The sequence below is a fragment of the Protopterus annectens genome, chromosome 1.part0 (assembly GCF_019279795.1).
Source record: "Protopterus annectens isolate FY-2018-M chromosome 1.part0, PAN1.0, whole genome shotgun sequence".
In the NCBI taxonomy this organism is placed as follows: Eukaryota; Metazoa; Chordata; order Ceratodontiformes; family Protopteridae; genus Protopterus; species Protopterus annectens.
In genome coordinates, this window is record NC_056725.1 from 1165406528 (window position 1) to 1165420442 (window position 13915).

Here is a 13915-nt window from a genome sequence, read left to right on the forward strand (position 1 = left end):
TCATGGCTTGCCTGCAGAGGGGGTAGGAATGTGTGCCCCCTTGCTTGTTTATGTACCTCATGACTGTAGTATTGTCCGTCTTTAGTGACAGTTGTCCTGGATGTAGTAGATCCTTGAAGACTGTCAGGGCATTCTATACAGCTAGCATCTCTTTCTGATTGATATGAAGATGCATTTGGTCTGTGGGCCATGTGCCCTCTATACATTTTCCCGCCATGTGTGCTCCCCAGGCATAATCCGATGCATCTGTTGTTAGTGTCTGCCTGGCTGTGGGTAAAGTGAAAGGTTGTCCCTTGTTGTGGTGACAGGCCAGTGCCCACCATCAAAACTCCTGTTGCAGGCAGGGAATGAGAGTAATTATTGTTTCCAGGCTGTGGCAATGTTAAGTCCAAACACTTTTTAGATACCATTGTAGCTTCCTTATATGCAGTCTTGCACATGGAATAAGCAGGATGCAGGATGCCATGAAGCCCAAAGCCTGCAGAATTTTTCTTGCAGGTAGCTGGGTCTTTGTTGCCATCATTTGAAAGTAATGAGTCGATTGCCTTTGTTTGTCTGGCGTGAGATAAGCCATCTGGGCAATTGTATTTAAGCTTGCACCCAGGAGTATTATCTCTTGAGAGGGCACTAGTTTTGATTTATTTCCGTTTAGTGTGTAGCCTAGGTAAGTTAGTAATCTTTTTACAAACGCCAGATGCTTTAGTAGAATGTCCTTGCTGTCTGCTTGAATAAGGCAGCTGTCCAAGTAAGGATATATTTGAATTCTTTTTTGTCTGCAAAATGCAATTACTAGTGCCAGGCATTTTGTGAAGACCCTGGGCGCAGTAGATAAGCCAAAGGGCAGTGCAGATAATTGGTAATGCATTGAGCCAGCTACGAATCTGAGGTATTTTCTGCAAAATTGTCTGATTGGGACATGCAGGTATGCCTCTTTGAGGTCCAAAGTAACTAGCCAAGCCTTTTTGCCCAGCATGGGTAGAAGTTGCTGCAGTGTCAACATTTGGAATTTTGCAACGTCCAGGAAAGTATTTAGAGTAGACAGGTCCAGTATTGGTCTCCAAGCTTTGTCCTTTCTGGGTACCAAGAAAAGTCTTGAGTAAAATTCTTGTCCCTGCTCTTGATGTGGTACTTTTTGAATAGCCTTCATGTCCATGAGGGCAGAAATTTGTTTTTGTGTCTCTGCCCATTGATTGTGTGGCAGGTCTGGAATACCTTTTGGCCTTGGTAGGGCGTGAAAGTGGAACCTGTAACCCTGGGAAACAATATTCAGTACCCATTTGTCTTGGGTAATTCTGTGCCAATTTTGTGAGAAAATTGCTAGTTTTCCCTCTAAGGGTGCCTCCAAAAGGTAAGTGCTTGGCATTGGTAGAGGGAAGTCATTGGAACTGTTTCCTATAGGGTTGTGATTTGTCTTATCTGCTTTTGGGGGCTGAAGCACCCCATTGTTTAGGTCTGTATGTGCCTTGTGACTGAGATCTGCCTCTTGGGTGTCTGTATCTACCTCTTTGTGGACTGTCTGACACTGGAAAGACCAATTTTTTGAAGGCCAGTTCCTGCTAAATCTGGGTGGCTGAACCTGTAAGAAATCCTTTACTGTCTGCATTGATTTTGCTTTATCCTCCATTTTCTTTAACACCTCTTCTGCCTAAACACCAAACAAAATATTTATTTTATTTATTTTATTTTACATTTGTTGACCGGGCTAGTCTAACTGGATACATATCCATTTTCAGTAGAGGCCCGGGCAGAAAAGCTCCAGAAAACTTATAAGATATATGAAGAAACATATTAAGGAACATACGAGAATACATACATAGATACAAATACATGCATGCATACAAGCATATAAAATAATAAAAAAAAACAGATCAAATCCGAGATACAAATAAAGAAAACTGACATTAGCAGAATGTTACATCCTTTAGGTATCAAATTTAAAAAAAACAGTTTTCAAAGTTAGTCATGGCTAAGTCAATTAGTAATAAAGGTTAGTATTTAGTAAAAATGTAAGATAGTATTCGATACTGTGAGGTCAGAGAGTTAATCAGGAATGGTACAAGAACATAACCAGTGATTAGTGAAGAAAAGTCTTAGGTTAGTTTTAAATAGTTGAAGAGAGGTCTGAGCAGTTAGGTCATGTGGTAAAAGATTCCATATTTTACCCACAGAGTTAGAAAATAAAGAGTCACCAGCTGAGTTTTTTGATAGGGTAGTGAGGATCAATAATTTGTTTGAGGAGCGTAGATTCTTCAGGCTCTTATATGGCATTATGAGGGTGGAAAGAATTGGGGTGCTATTGGGTTGATGTAGGGCTTTGTGAGCTATAGTGAGTTGGTTAAATTGTAGTTGGTGGGGGAGTTCAAGCCAACCTAGCTGTTTAAGGTTCTGACAGTGATGAGTTATATAGGGAGAGTTTGTCGCAAATCTGGCTATGTTGTTATATGATTTAGAGAGTTTGTTGAGGTTATTTTTGGAAAGATTGGTAAATATGGGGGAAGCGTATAATAGGGTAGAGATTAAGTGAGTTTTGGCTATTGTGGTTCTGGCTTTTAGAGTAAGGAAAGGTTTGATTCTGTATAGGGATCCGAGTTTTCAGTTAATAGTCTTAATAGTATTATTTATGTGTGCTGTAATGGAGCATCCAACAATTTTGCTTTAACATGATCAGGTAAACTTTGTTCCTTTAACCAAGCATGCCTTCGAATGACAGAACCTGTAACTGCGGCTCTGCAAGAAGCCTCTAATGAATCAAAACCACATTGCAAAGTATGCTTTCCCACTTGTTCAGCTGCATGCAATAAATCCTACATTTCCTTATTTTCAGGACATTCCGAGCTTGTAAGCATTTTCTGTTTGAGCAAAGGCATTAGATATTGTTGGTATTTAAGCATGTGAAACTGACAGTTTAAAGCCCTTACAGCTAAAGTAGCAGAGGTGTAAACTTTTTTCCCCCATCTGTCTAGTGCTCTAGAATCCCTATCAGAGGGAACAGGATTTTTTGCAGTAGAAGCCTTCACCCCTTTGGGACCCTGAGAAACTGTTTCTGAGTCAGCAGTAGGGTTTTTATAAAGAAATTTATGTGAATCTGGGACCCTGTAGTGCCTATCTGGCTTAACTGGTGCAGGGGGTAAAGAATCAGGAGACAAACTGGATTCAGAAAAAGCATAATCAACAATATCTAGTACAGGGGGAATAGCAAGGGGCCTGTGCTGAGGCAGTAAAAGAAAATCTCTGAGCCTTTTCTTGGATTCAGAATAATCCTGGCTCTCCCAATGGAAATGCTCCCTCATGGTGTGCAGGGTTTCCCCAAAAGAGTAATCCTCAGGAGGAGAGGCTGAAGGGATAGATTCTTCAGTGTCAGAATCCTCATAGGGAGGAAGAGAATATTCCTGTTCTGAAGAGGAATCAGAGGAAATAGAAACCTGGTCAGAGGAATCATAGTCAGTATCGTGCCTAGGCCTTTTATCAGGAGGGGGATGGGAACCCCTAATCAGAGTAATTAGGTCCTCGGCCATTTTAAGCATCTGTTTCTTTGGCATGGATGACTGTCCAGGTGAATGCGGTACTTGTTTCTTTGTCTTTACAGGTGTTTTAGACTTTGCCTTGGCTGCTGAAGTAGTCTTGATAGTAAGCTGTGTAGGTCTGAAAACACCCTCAGAAGCCAATGCCTGCTCAGCGGCTCCGGACCTGAGAGAATAGTTTCCGTAGGCCCAATACCTTGAGTTTCCACGTGGGAGTCGGAGGCGGCCTGTGGCTCTGAGGTAGTGGGTGTCAGGGGCTGCGAAAGTGCCTCACTGAGAACCGGCGAACCGGCAACTGGCCTAGAAGAGGCTTCGTCATCGGTTTTGGACCTCGGATGCCTGTCCTTTTCTTTGTCCTTGCGCTTTTTATAAATTCCGGTCTTCGGTTGTTCCAACGGCATTATATAATTAAACCTTCGGCCAAAGTAATGTAAAGCAAAATCGAACCGATGCTTAATAGTGTGGTGGTTGAATCTAGCACAAAACCAACAACTAGCAATGTCGTGGTCGGGGCTTAGGCAAGGAATACAGTAAGAATGAAAATCCTTATGAGGTATTTGCTTCCCACAAGAAATACAATTGTTAACGTTTATTGACATCGGTCTGGAGCAAGAAAATTTTCCCCAATGGGGTACTTAGCTTTATTGAAGACTTCGGATCTGAAATTCAATTTCGAAAATCTCAGGAGTCAGCTGACCGGCACTTGCGAACTGCTTTTGCTTCAGGCACTGCGCGGCAAGAAAGACTGAAGAAAATGGCATCGGCTGCATCTTATATACTCCTGGCACACTGACGTCAGGGAAGAGGTGACAGCAACCGATGCTGGACCAGGACTTTGGAATTCAGGCCGACTGTGGGTAGCCTGCCAGCAGGATAACCCAAGTGTAATGACTGCAACAGTGAAACACGATGAATATCTGGACTTTGGATTTTCACTGATCATGTAATGGTGAGTACAAGTATGTTTTCCAAATAACTGTGCTAACCTGTCCCACTTAAAGGAGTATGAAATCTATACATCAAAGGCAGAAGACATCAGAAGAGCTGGAGACAAAAGAATAAAAAAATGACAAAACAGAATATTCCACACTTTCGATACTAAGACATTTTACTAGCGTTAATACCTACTCTCCAAAGCAGACCAGGATAAACTTCAACCAACTACTCACTCAGTGCAAGTAAGCAAGCATCTCCTGCAATACCTCAGAAAACAAATAGTTCTTGTAAATTGGTAGACTGAAGAAAAGCCAACCTTCCAAATAACTTGCAAGGTTTCAGGGACATGGTAAGAAACAACAGGTCCCAATCAATTGAAACTCAAAGCTGCAGCAATGCTTCAGAGGTTGTCCTCAAATATGGCAAACAGATATGACCCAGACAGATACATGCAGTGGATTCTTATGGACTGGTGGAGCAGCAAAGAAATTTCAGTAGAGAAAAAAAACTTGTGACAATAAAGTATCAGATAAATCAGTCTAGCAAAAAATGTTTAAAAAGGGTCTTACCACAGGGAAAATGGAAGGATTTGAAGTGTGACTAACTGAAAGAATAGCACAAAAATGAGAGGTAAAAGACTGACAAACCTGCAAAGAACTCTAAACCTTGGGAATGAAAAGAGATGGAGAAAGGCCTGATGAGGAGAAAGAAGTACTAACCTGTATAAAACACAATGTAATGACAATGGGAATCTGCAGTTGGTGATGTTTAGACGGACAGATAAATGTGAGTGGGCTTCCCCTGATCAGGGAGCTTTAAATGAACAAAAGATCTGAGCAAGTGCATTCAATGAGTTATCTTTCATCAGAATTGATTCTGTTCAAATATACTGGAGCCAAGTAACCACATGGATCAAGATACTAAAACAAATTAAAAATGATGACAATTATATCAGATTCAAAGATATTTGAGGACTGTCAGATGCTCTAACCCTGTCATTTGGTTAACAATGACAGGAAGAGTACAGAAAGGATGGAAGATGCACTAATGTGCAACTGCCTGTTGTATGCATGTTCTACGGCATTAAGCAAAGCTTTACTGGTCAGCAAGGGTAAAGTTCAATCAAAAAGAAAATGGAGGAGGAGAAAAAAAAAGTATATGTGTGTATGTATGTATGTGTGTGTGTGTGTGTGTGTGTGTGTGTGTGTGTGCCCGTGTTTATATCTACATGTCATTGTGTGTGCATGCTTGGGTGGCTGAAAACATAAGTAGGACAGAAAGAGTGAGAGATTTAGAAACAAGGAAGACAGAGCACTGACTGCGAAAGGCAATCAATCAACACAGAGGAACAAAACTTTTAAATTCTGTCATTATTGATTGTCTTAACTCTCAGCGAATTACCAAGAATTAAATACACACTGTGGCAATATTGGCAAAATCAGGGGACAGTATAGGGAGTGGGAAAGGAAGGGGATGGGGTGGAGAGAAAGAGCCATAACACCTTGATCTGATATCAGTTTTCATTCATTACTCAACAACTGTGTTTGGATCAGACTCTGATGTTTTTAGCTCATGGCTACTGGAAATTCGAGCTCCTCCCTTACCCATAACGCTCCATTCCTCTTCTATACCTCAGAAGCTTTACTGGTCAGCAAGGGTAAAGTTCAATCAAAAAGAAAATGGAGGAGGAGAAAAAAAAAGTATATGTGTGTATGTATGTATGTATGTGTGTGTGTGTGTGTGTGTGTGTGTGTGTGTGCCCGTGTTTATATCTACATGTCATTGTGTGTGCATGCTTGGGTGGCTGAAAACATAAGTAGGACAGAAAGAGTGAGAGATTTAGAAACAAGGAAGACAGAGCACTGACTGCGAAAGGCAATCAATCAACACAGAGGAACAAAACTTTTAAATTCTGTCATTATTGATTGTCTTAACTCTCAGCGAATTACCAAGAATTAAATACACACTGTGGCAATATTGGCAAAATCAGGGGACAGTATAGGGAGTGGGAAAGGAAGGGGATGGGGTGGAGAGAAAGAGCCATAACACCTTGATCTGATATCAGTTTTCATTCATTACTCAACAACTGTGTTTGGATCAGACTCTGATGTTTTTAGCTCATGGCTACTGGAAATTCGAGCTCCTCCCTTACCCATAACGCTCCATTCCTCTTCTATACCTCAGATCTCATTTGCTGCCGTCACGTATGGACATGGTTGCTGTGAGCTCTACAGCGTTAGTCAGTTAAGTGTCCTAATTACTTATATTTTTCTGTCCTTGTCTTCTGCAAATTATTTATTATATATCCACCTGTATCCTACACTATTTTAGCATATTTCTGACTGCCACTGTTTCTATTTTCCTTGTCTTGATTACCACTGTTAGGAACTTCTCCTCCCAATTCTTTAATTATAAAGAAAAACATTTCTTCTTTAATATTATTATATGATATTTAGTTAAGATGGTGGAAAAGCCTTCATGCTTAGTAGATTGTGAGATCTGCAAAGCTTTTTACCCCTATGCTGTGGTAGACCACAATAACAATCTCATTCTGAAAGGTCTTCTCCCTACGACCTTCTTGTAATCACTATCTGGAGCTCAACTCTCCAAGACTATTAAAAAGAGCCCATAAAAAGGCTGTCAGACACTTCTGGATCCACCAACTTCATCCCCTGATCCAACCATGGAGCCTGCTCACAAAGTTTCAAAAAGGTCGGATCCAAAGACTGAATCTTCACATCCGTTGGTGTCAGATGCCCAATCTGATTCATCAGATCTGATGTCTTCAGATCCGAAACCTTTATCTCAGACTAGGTTTGCATCCTCTTTGGATCTGGTCCATTCCTGACTGCCTTCCCCATTTCTGGACAGATGCTGATATGCCAGGTCCCTTTCTGTGATCTCAAGCACTCATTCTTCCATGAGTCTGAGAGGAAACGGACATGGATAGGATCATGATGAAGTTTCTCTCGGCACAGATTCAGATAAGAGTACTCCCTGCTCCTATCCCCTTCAGGTCTGGAGACCCTTACTAGTACTACACCCCATCTCTACTCCTTATCTGATCCGATGCATGGTTTTGGAGCCCCTGGATCAGAGTCTTCTGGGACTGTCTGTGTCAGATCTGTAGATTATTGTATCTTTGGCTCCAATACATTTTCTGAGTGCTCCAGCTCCAAGCATGTCAGAGTAAGATGACTCTCAGAGATGTAGGGTCATTTTCAGATCCAAGATGTCAGAGTTGACTCCAAAGTTCTTGGAGCCATCTCTGTCTCTCGGGGCTTCTGCACTGGACGGCTCAGCCACAACTTCTGCCTCGGGTGGACTGCCTTTGGGTCAGAGGGAGATGATGGTCCAGAAGCATGTCTTTTTGGCTCCATCTGCCTTCTTCTCCCTAGAGTGCTATGCCTTTGTGGTGGTGGAGAGAGTGTTCTCTGCTTCTGTAGGATGGACAGTTCCACCCCCTCAGATCTCCCCTCTAGATCCCACATGTATTTGTGCCTTGAGCTTCATCACTCTAATCCACAGGTACAACCAGCCCAAAGTTTCCAGGCTACTCAGCAGGGTATACTTATTTCTTCAGATGCTTCTCTGGAACATCCCACCACAGAATTCCTAGGAAGAGAAAGTGCAAAAGGAGGCACTTAGACTCTCCTCAAGAGTCGGTCACCGAAGATACTGATTCTGATGAGGGGAAAGAGTCCCCAAGATCACAACCTGATGATGTCTCCTTAGAGGCATCATGGAAATCCTCAAGCAAAGGGGCAGTTGGACTACCTATAACCCTTCCCAAGAAGAATCAGTATTTTGGAAGCCTTTGGGTCTGGCTCATCTACCTCCATGGTGACTCCACCCACCGACGATTTGATTTGATCTCGAGGTGGGAGTGAAAGGAACCAGACTCTGTTGAGCCAATCCCCATTAGACCATTCGGGATCTTGGCAACACCAAAAGGAAGAGAGTTTTGGAGCAAGGGAGTACTAGTAGATGCCATGGTTGTAGATGGTGGTAAAAAAGAAAGAACTTGCAGAACAGAGTTCATCTGTTCATCCATCTAATAGGGAGTCCAAGGTGTTGAACAGATTTGTAAAGCATGTATATGCTTCACTAACCTTTGCACTCGGGTCGCTGAATTATTTGGCACATTTCACTAGATTACTGTGGGATCTGATGAAAGAACTCTCCAAATCCCTCTCTGGGACAAGTACTTCTCTTGCTTCACAGTTGGCAACCCTACAATCGATCACACATTCTTCCATGAGGCTCATTTCACATGTATCTGAAGGTACTTCAAAGGTAGTGGGTTCAGTTATTTCCATTAGGAAACATACCTGGATGCACCCATATAATTTTGTGGAGCACTTCAAGTCCTTTTTTGTCAATGCACCCTTTGATGGAAGTTCTTTGTTTGGCTCTAAAGTAAAGGACATACTCTCCAGGTGCCAGCAAGATGGTAAGACCCTGTCTGTGGTGGGCTTACATTTTTTGACTCCTCAAAGAACCATCTCTAGGAATCAATGATGTGGTAGAAAATGTGATTCAGAAAGTCCCAGGGTCCTTTTCAAGATCCATGTGGAGACAGTTCCCCCAGAGGCAAGGGGGGGGGGGCTCTAACAGAAGACACTGTTTGTGTGGCAGAGGAGACCCACAGAACCAGGGGTCTACAGATACCTTCTCTGACAGACCCTATCAGTGCTCTGAAAGGAGTCCCAATTGCCCACCTCTGGAGGCAGTTGGGGGTCATCTATCCCTGTACCAGAGAGCCTGGCTAGACAATACAAGTGATACATGGCTGCAGAGGATTATTTCCACAGGTTATATAATTCCCTTATCCCTACCCTCTAATTCAACATTAAACAAAATTCCCGGCCTTCCACCCAGTCAGAGAAAAGCAGAAGCTCTAGAAATAAAAAAGCTGTTAGAAAAAAACAGTCATCCAACAAGTCCCCCCCAGACCACACAGAGTCTGGAATTTACACAAGATTCTTTTTAGTGCCCAAGAAAACAAGGGACTGGAGATCAGGAAGCATACTATCACACAGAAATGAAAAAAACAGACGATCCAGGACATACCTACACTTCCAGCTGGGAGCCAGTCATTACCAGTTCAAAGCACTGCCCTTTGGCTTCCCCACAGCCTCCGCAGTGTTCAAATGCATGGCAGTAGTAGCAGCTCACTTGAGACTGCAGGGATTCTGGGTGTTTCCGTACTTGGATGACTGGCTCATAACCATTCTGACCAGGCATCTTTTGATAAAAGCACAATACTATGTACTCCAGACTTGCTCTCATCTAGGAATTACCATCAACCACAACAAATCTCAGCTAGAACCATCTCACCCATTAGAGTTCATAGGGGCACAATATCAGTGACAGCCTCTTTTTCCTTGAAAGGGTAAAACTGTTCAATTTCAACTCAAAAATTGATAATTCAGAATTCTTCTCTATCAGTTTGATTGATTCTACAAGCCTTGGGGGTCAATGCCCGCAGCAATATTATTAGTTCTGCTAGCAAGATACCATATGAGAATTCTTCAATGGACCTTAGCAACTCAGTGGTCCATTCTACATAAACCTATGTCCACCCAGATCAGTATAACTCAGACATGCAAAAAGTTCCTCTTGTAGTGGATTCACTCAGACCAGAATCTACAAGGCTGTCCCTTCATTATTTCTCAACCCAAGTCCATAATGACCATTGACGCTTACCAAATTGGGTGGGGGGCACTTCTTGGGAAAGACAGTCCAAGGCACTTGATCCCCCAAAGAGGCCATCATGCATATCAATGTCCTAGATATACACGCAATACTCCTAGCATTGTAGGCTTTTCTAGACTCACTTCCTTCCAGGACTAATATGATTCAAACGGACAATATGTGGTATGCTACATCAATGAACAAGGAGGGACAAGATCTTATCCCTTCTACTAAGAAGCTCTGTGAATGTGGCAATGGATGATCTCATCCAATCGATTTCTGATAGCAACACACATTCCAGGGATATCCGATGTGATAGCAGACAAGTTGAGCAGTTCCATTTTGTCACCCCACAAGTGGTATCTCTACATGAGAGCTGTGGAAAACATATTCTGCCACCTGCTGCGACCTCTGTGCATCTCCCTTCAATAACAAGTGCAGCATGTTCTTTGCCCTGATCCCCTCACTGGGAGATTCACCAAGTGATGCTCTCCTCCACTATTGGCCCCCCGGTCTCCTCTCCGCATATCCCCCAACCCCTTTAATCCCCACATTTCTACAGAAATCATATTGATTAAAAAGCAAAGTTATCCTCATTGGTCCTTATTGGCCTCTTCGGATTTGGTTCCCCTTTCTTTGTCATCATCTAGTTTACCCCCATGGATTCTGGATCCAGTTCCAGACCTCCTGTCTCACCCACCAGACATGATTCACCAGCACATCCTAGACCTAAAGCTGACCACATGGTTTCTCCACTTATGTTGATAGCCAGACAACCTAGGCTCGCCTCACTTGTCTGTCATATACTTTTATCTTCCTATAAAGCTTCTACTAGGAATATTTACAGAACTAAATGGAAAATATTTGTTTTTTGGGTGCAGCAAAAAGACACTGACCCTCTTTCGGCACCATTACATAAAGTTCTTGAGTTTCTAGCTATAATCTTTAATGAAGGGGCTAGTTCTTCAACTGTTAAAGCCAGCGGCAATTTCTAATTTTCATATATGAGTAAACAGTTCCACCATAGCTTCCTTGAAACTTTCCAAGGCCTTTATAAAGTGTGCCTTTCTTCTGAGACCACCTTTTTAAGATCCAGTTCCACGATGGGGTTTAAATTTAGTGTTAGAAGCTTTGACTCAATCTCATTTTGAACCATTAGCAAAAGGTGAACTAACACTTTTAACCTGCAAAACTATCTTTTTGGTAGCTACATCCTCTGCTCGAAGACTGTCTGAACTTCAAGGCTTGCCTTCTAAGCCTACTTATTTGATATTGCATAGAGACAGAGTAACAGCACAAACCAACCCTTCCTTTCTTCCTAAGGTGGTGTCAGAATCCAACATCAATCAGTCCATTAATCATCCAGTTTTCTTTCCAAATTTCACAAACAAAGGAGAATACATGTTACACTTGTTGGGTGCTCACAGACCATTATGTTTATATTTGCATAAAACAAATAATTTCAGAAAAACAGGTCAATTGTTTGTTTCTTTCGTAGAGTTGAAATTGGGCAAACCAGTTGCTAAAGTTACTATAGCCAAATGCTAGACTGATTGCACATCCTTTGTCTATAACAAACTGGACTTGTCTTTGCCAAAACCTTTAACAGCCCACTCAACCAGGTCAGTGGCAACATCATCAGTATTTTTATCCAGGTCTTCCATGGACAATATCTGCGCAGCTGAAACTTGAGCTAATCCTCATACCTTTATTAGTTATTACAAATTGGATCTGGTCTCAAGGGGAAAAGAAGCCTTCAGCTCAACAGTGCTCAAGAATATCCTTCCTTAGAGTCCTCCCAGGATTTGGGTAGCTGGAGACTCTGTCCCAGTTGCTGAGAAATGAATGAAAAACATCAGATAAAAAAGTCATGTACTCACCATATCGTTCCATCTGTTGCCCACTTTCACTCCTCCTCAACTCCCCTCCCTCCAACCCAGTACCATTTAGTTTATGACTTCCGGAAGAAGGAGAAGGTAATAAGGGAACCACTGTTCCTTCCTTTGACCTCCAGGTATTGAGTTCTCATACTAGTATTCTAATATTCTATGAAGCTATAAGGCCAGCAAACAAGGTCTGAGGTATGGTAGGGGACCGGAGCATTATGGGTAAGGGAAGAGCTTGAGTGTTTCCAGTAGCCATGAGCTGACAAATCATTCAAGTCAGATCTGAGTGTTGGATCCGAATCCAACTGTTGAGGAAGAATAAAAATGGACAAAACAGGTGGAACGTTATGGTGAATATATAACTTCTTTTTGTTGTTGTTTTTTTTTTTAAATAATAAGCACTGTGAAAGGATGATTCTGAGGACAAATGTGGTTGTAATTTCTGTGTCTATATGTGCGAGTGAGAAAGAGTGAGTGTGTTTATTTCTATACAAGTCTGTGTCTGTTTATCTCTGTATTTTTGAAAGGTGTGTGTGTGTGTGTGTGTGTGTGTATATATATATATATATATATATATATATATATACATACATACACACACACATATATATATATATATATATATATATATATATATGTGTGTGTGTGTGTGTGTGTGTGTGTGTGTGTGTGTGTGTTTGTGTGGTCATTACATAATTACATAATTTATGCTTTGAATGTAAAATGTTTTTTCCACCAACAATTGCATACACTACAGCAAGTTTGAAATATTAGGTGGAGGAACTATTTTACATCAAAAATATAATATATATCTTAGTATTAAAAATATTTAAGAGTTTAACAGACAGCACATTCTCTAAGCACAAAAATGCCCTTCCAGGGGTGTAGAGGTCCTCCTGGACATGCATTACTTCCACAATAACACACACTCTCTATTGGGCATTATTGCTTGCTTATCAAACAGGAAAGAAAGAAAACTGTCTGTGACTACATTTTCCAAACTGTCAGAAAAGCCAGCACAAAGGCATTTAGATTTTATGTACACGACTGAATGTTTTCTCCCTCCTTTGCTTCTTAATTTTGGTTACGTTTCTTGCCCTTATGCTCAGAAGATGAAGGATTTTATATCAATAAAGCATGATTTCTAACCTTCGCTTTCACTTTTTTAAACATTTTGATAAAAGTTCATCCATTAGCAAGTGAGAATGCACATTTCAGTAACAGATTTCTAACATACAGTATAAGCCTTCATATTATGTGACAGGAGCAAAACAGAAACAGGGTCAATTGCAATAATCTAAAAATCCTATAAGGGAATTTGTTTGGTTTTACTAAATGACAATGATACTTCCAATCAGTGTAATCAATTGCACAAGCACAAAAAATTCTGCAGTGACTATGTTATCCCACAGAACCTTGTAAAATAAAGTTTAAGTTATCGTTGAAAAGAAAACAGCTTTAACTACAAGGATGGTTTCAAAACACTAAAATACTGAACTGTATTTCAAATCTCTCTCTCTCTACGGTGTAGCCAGACATACGCTGCATCATTCTGAAACATTGTAGCTTTTTCATGTAATATGTCTAGAACTGTCTCAACTGATGCCTCTAATAACAGATTGATAATCTAAAACCAACATATATAATAGTTTTAGAGGGGACCAATGAAAATGGTGCATACATTTATTAACTGCTGGGGGAACACTTTGAAAGATGTGTCCATTTTTTAATGCCAGGTTGGTTGGGGAGCAATAAAAAGAGTTTTTGAGTACAGAAAGTTTCTGGCTACACTCTTGCTCTTTCTCCCTCTAGCTACCTTTATCTATATCAATCTATTTGTCTATCTATATAAAATGTAAGCGCATAAACATGTAC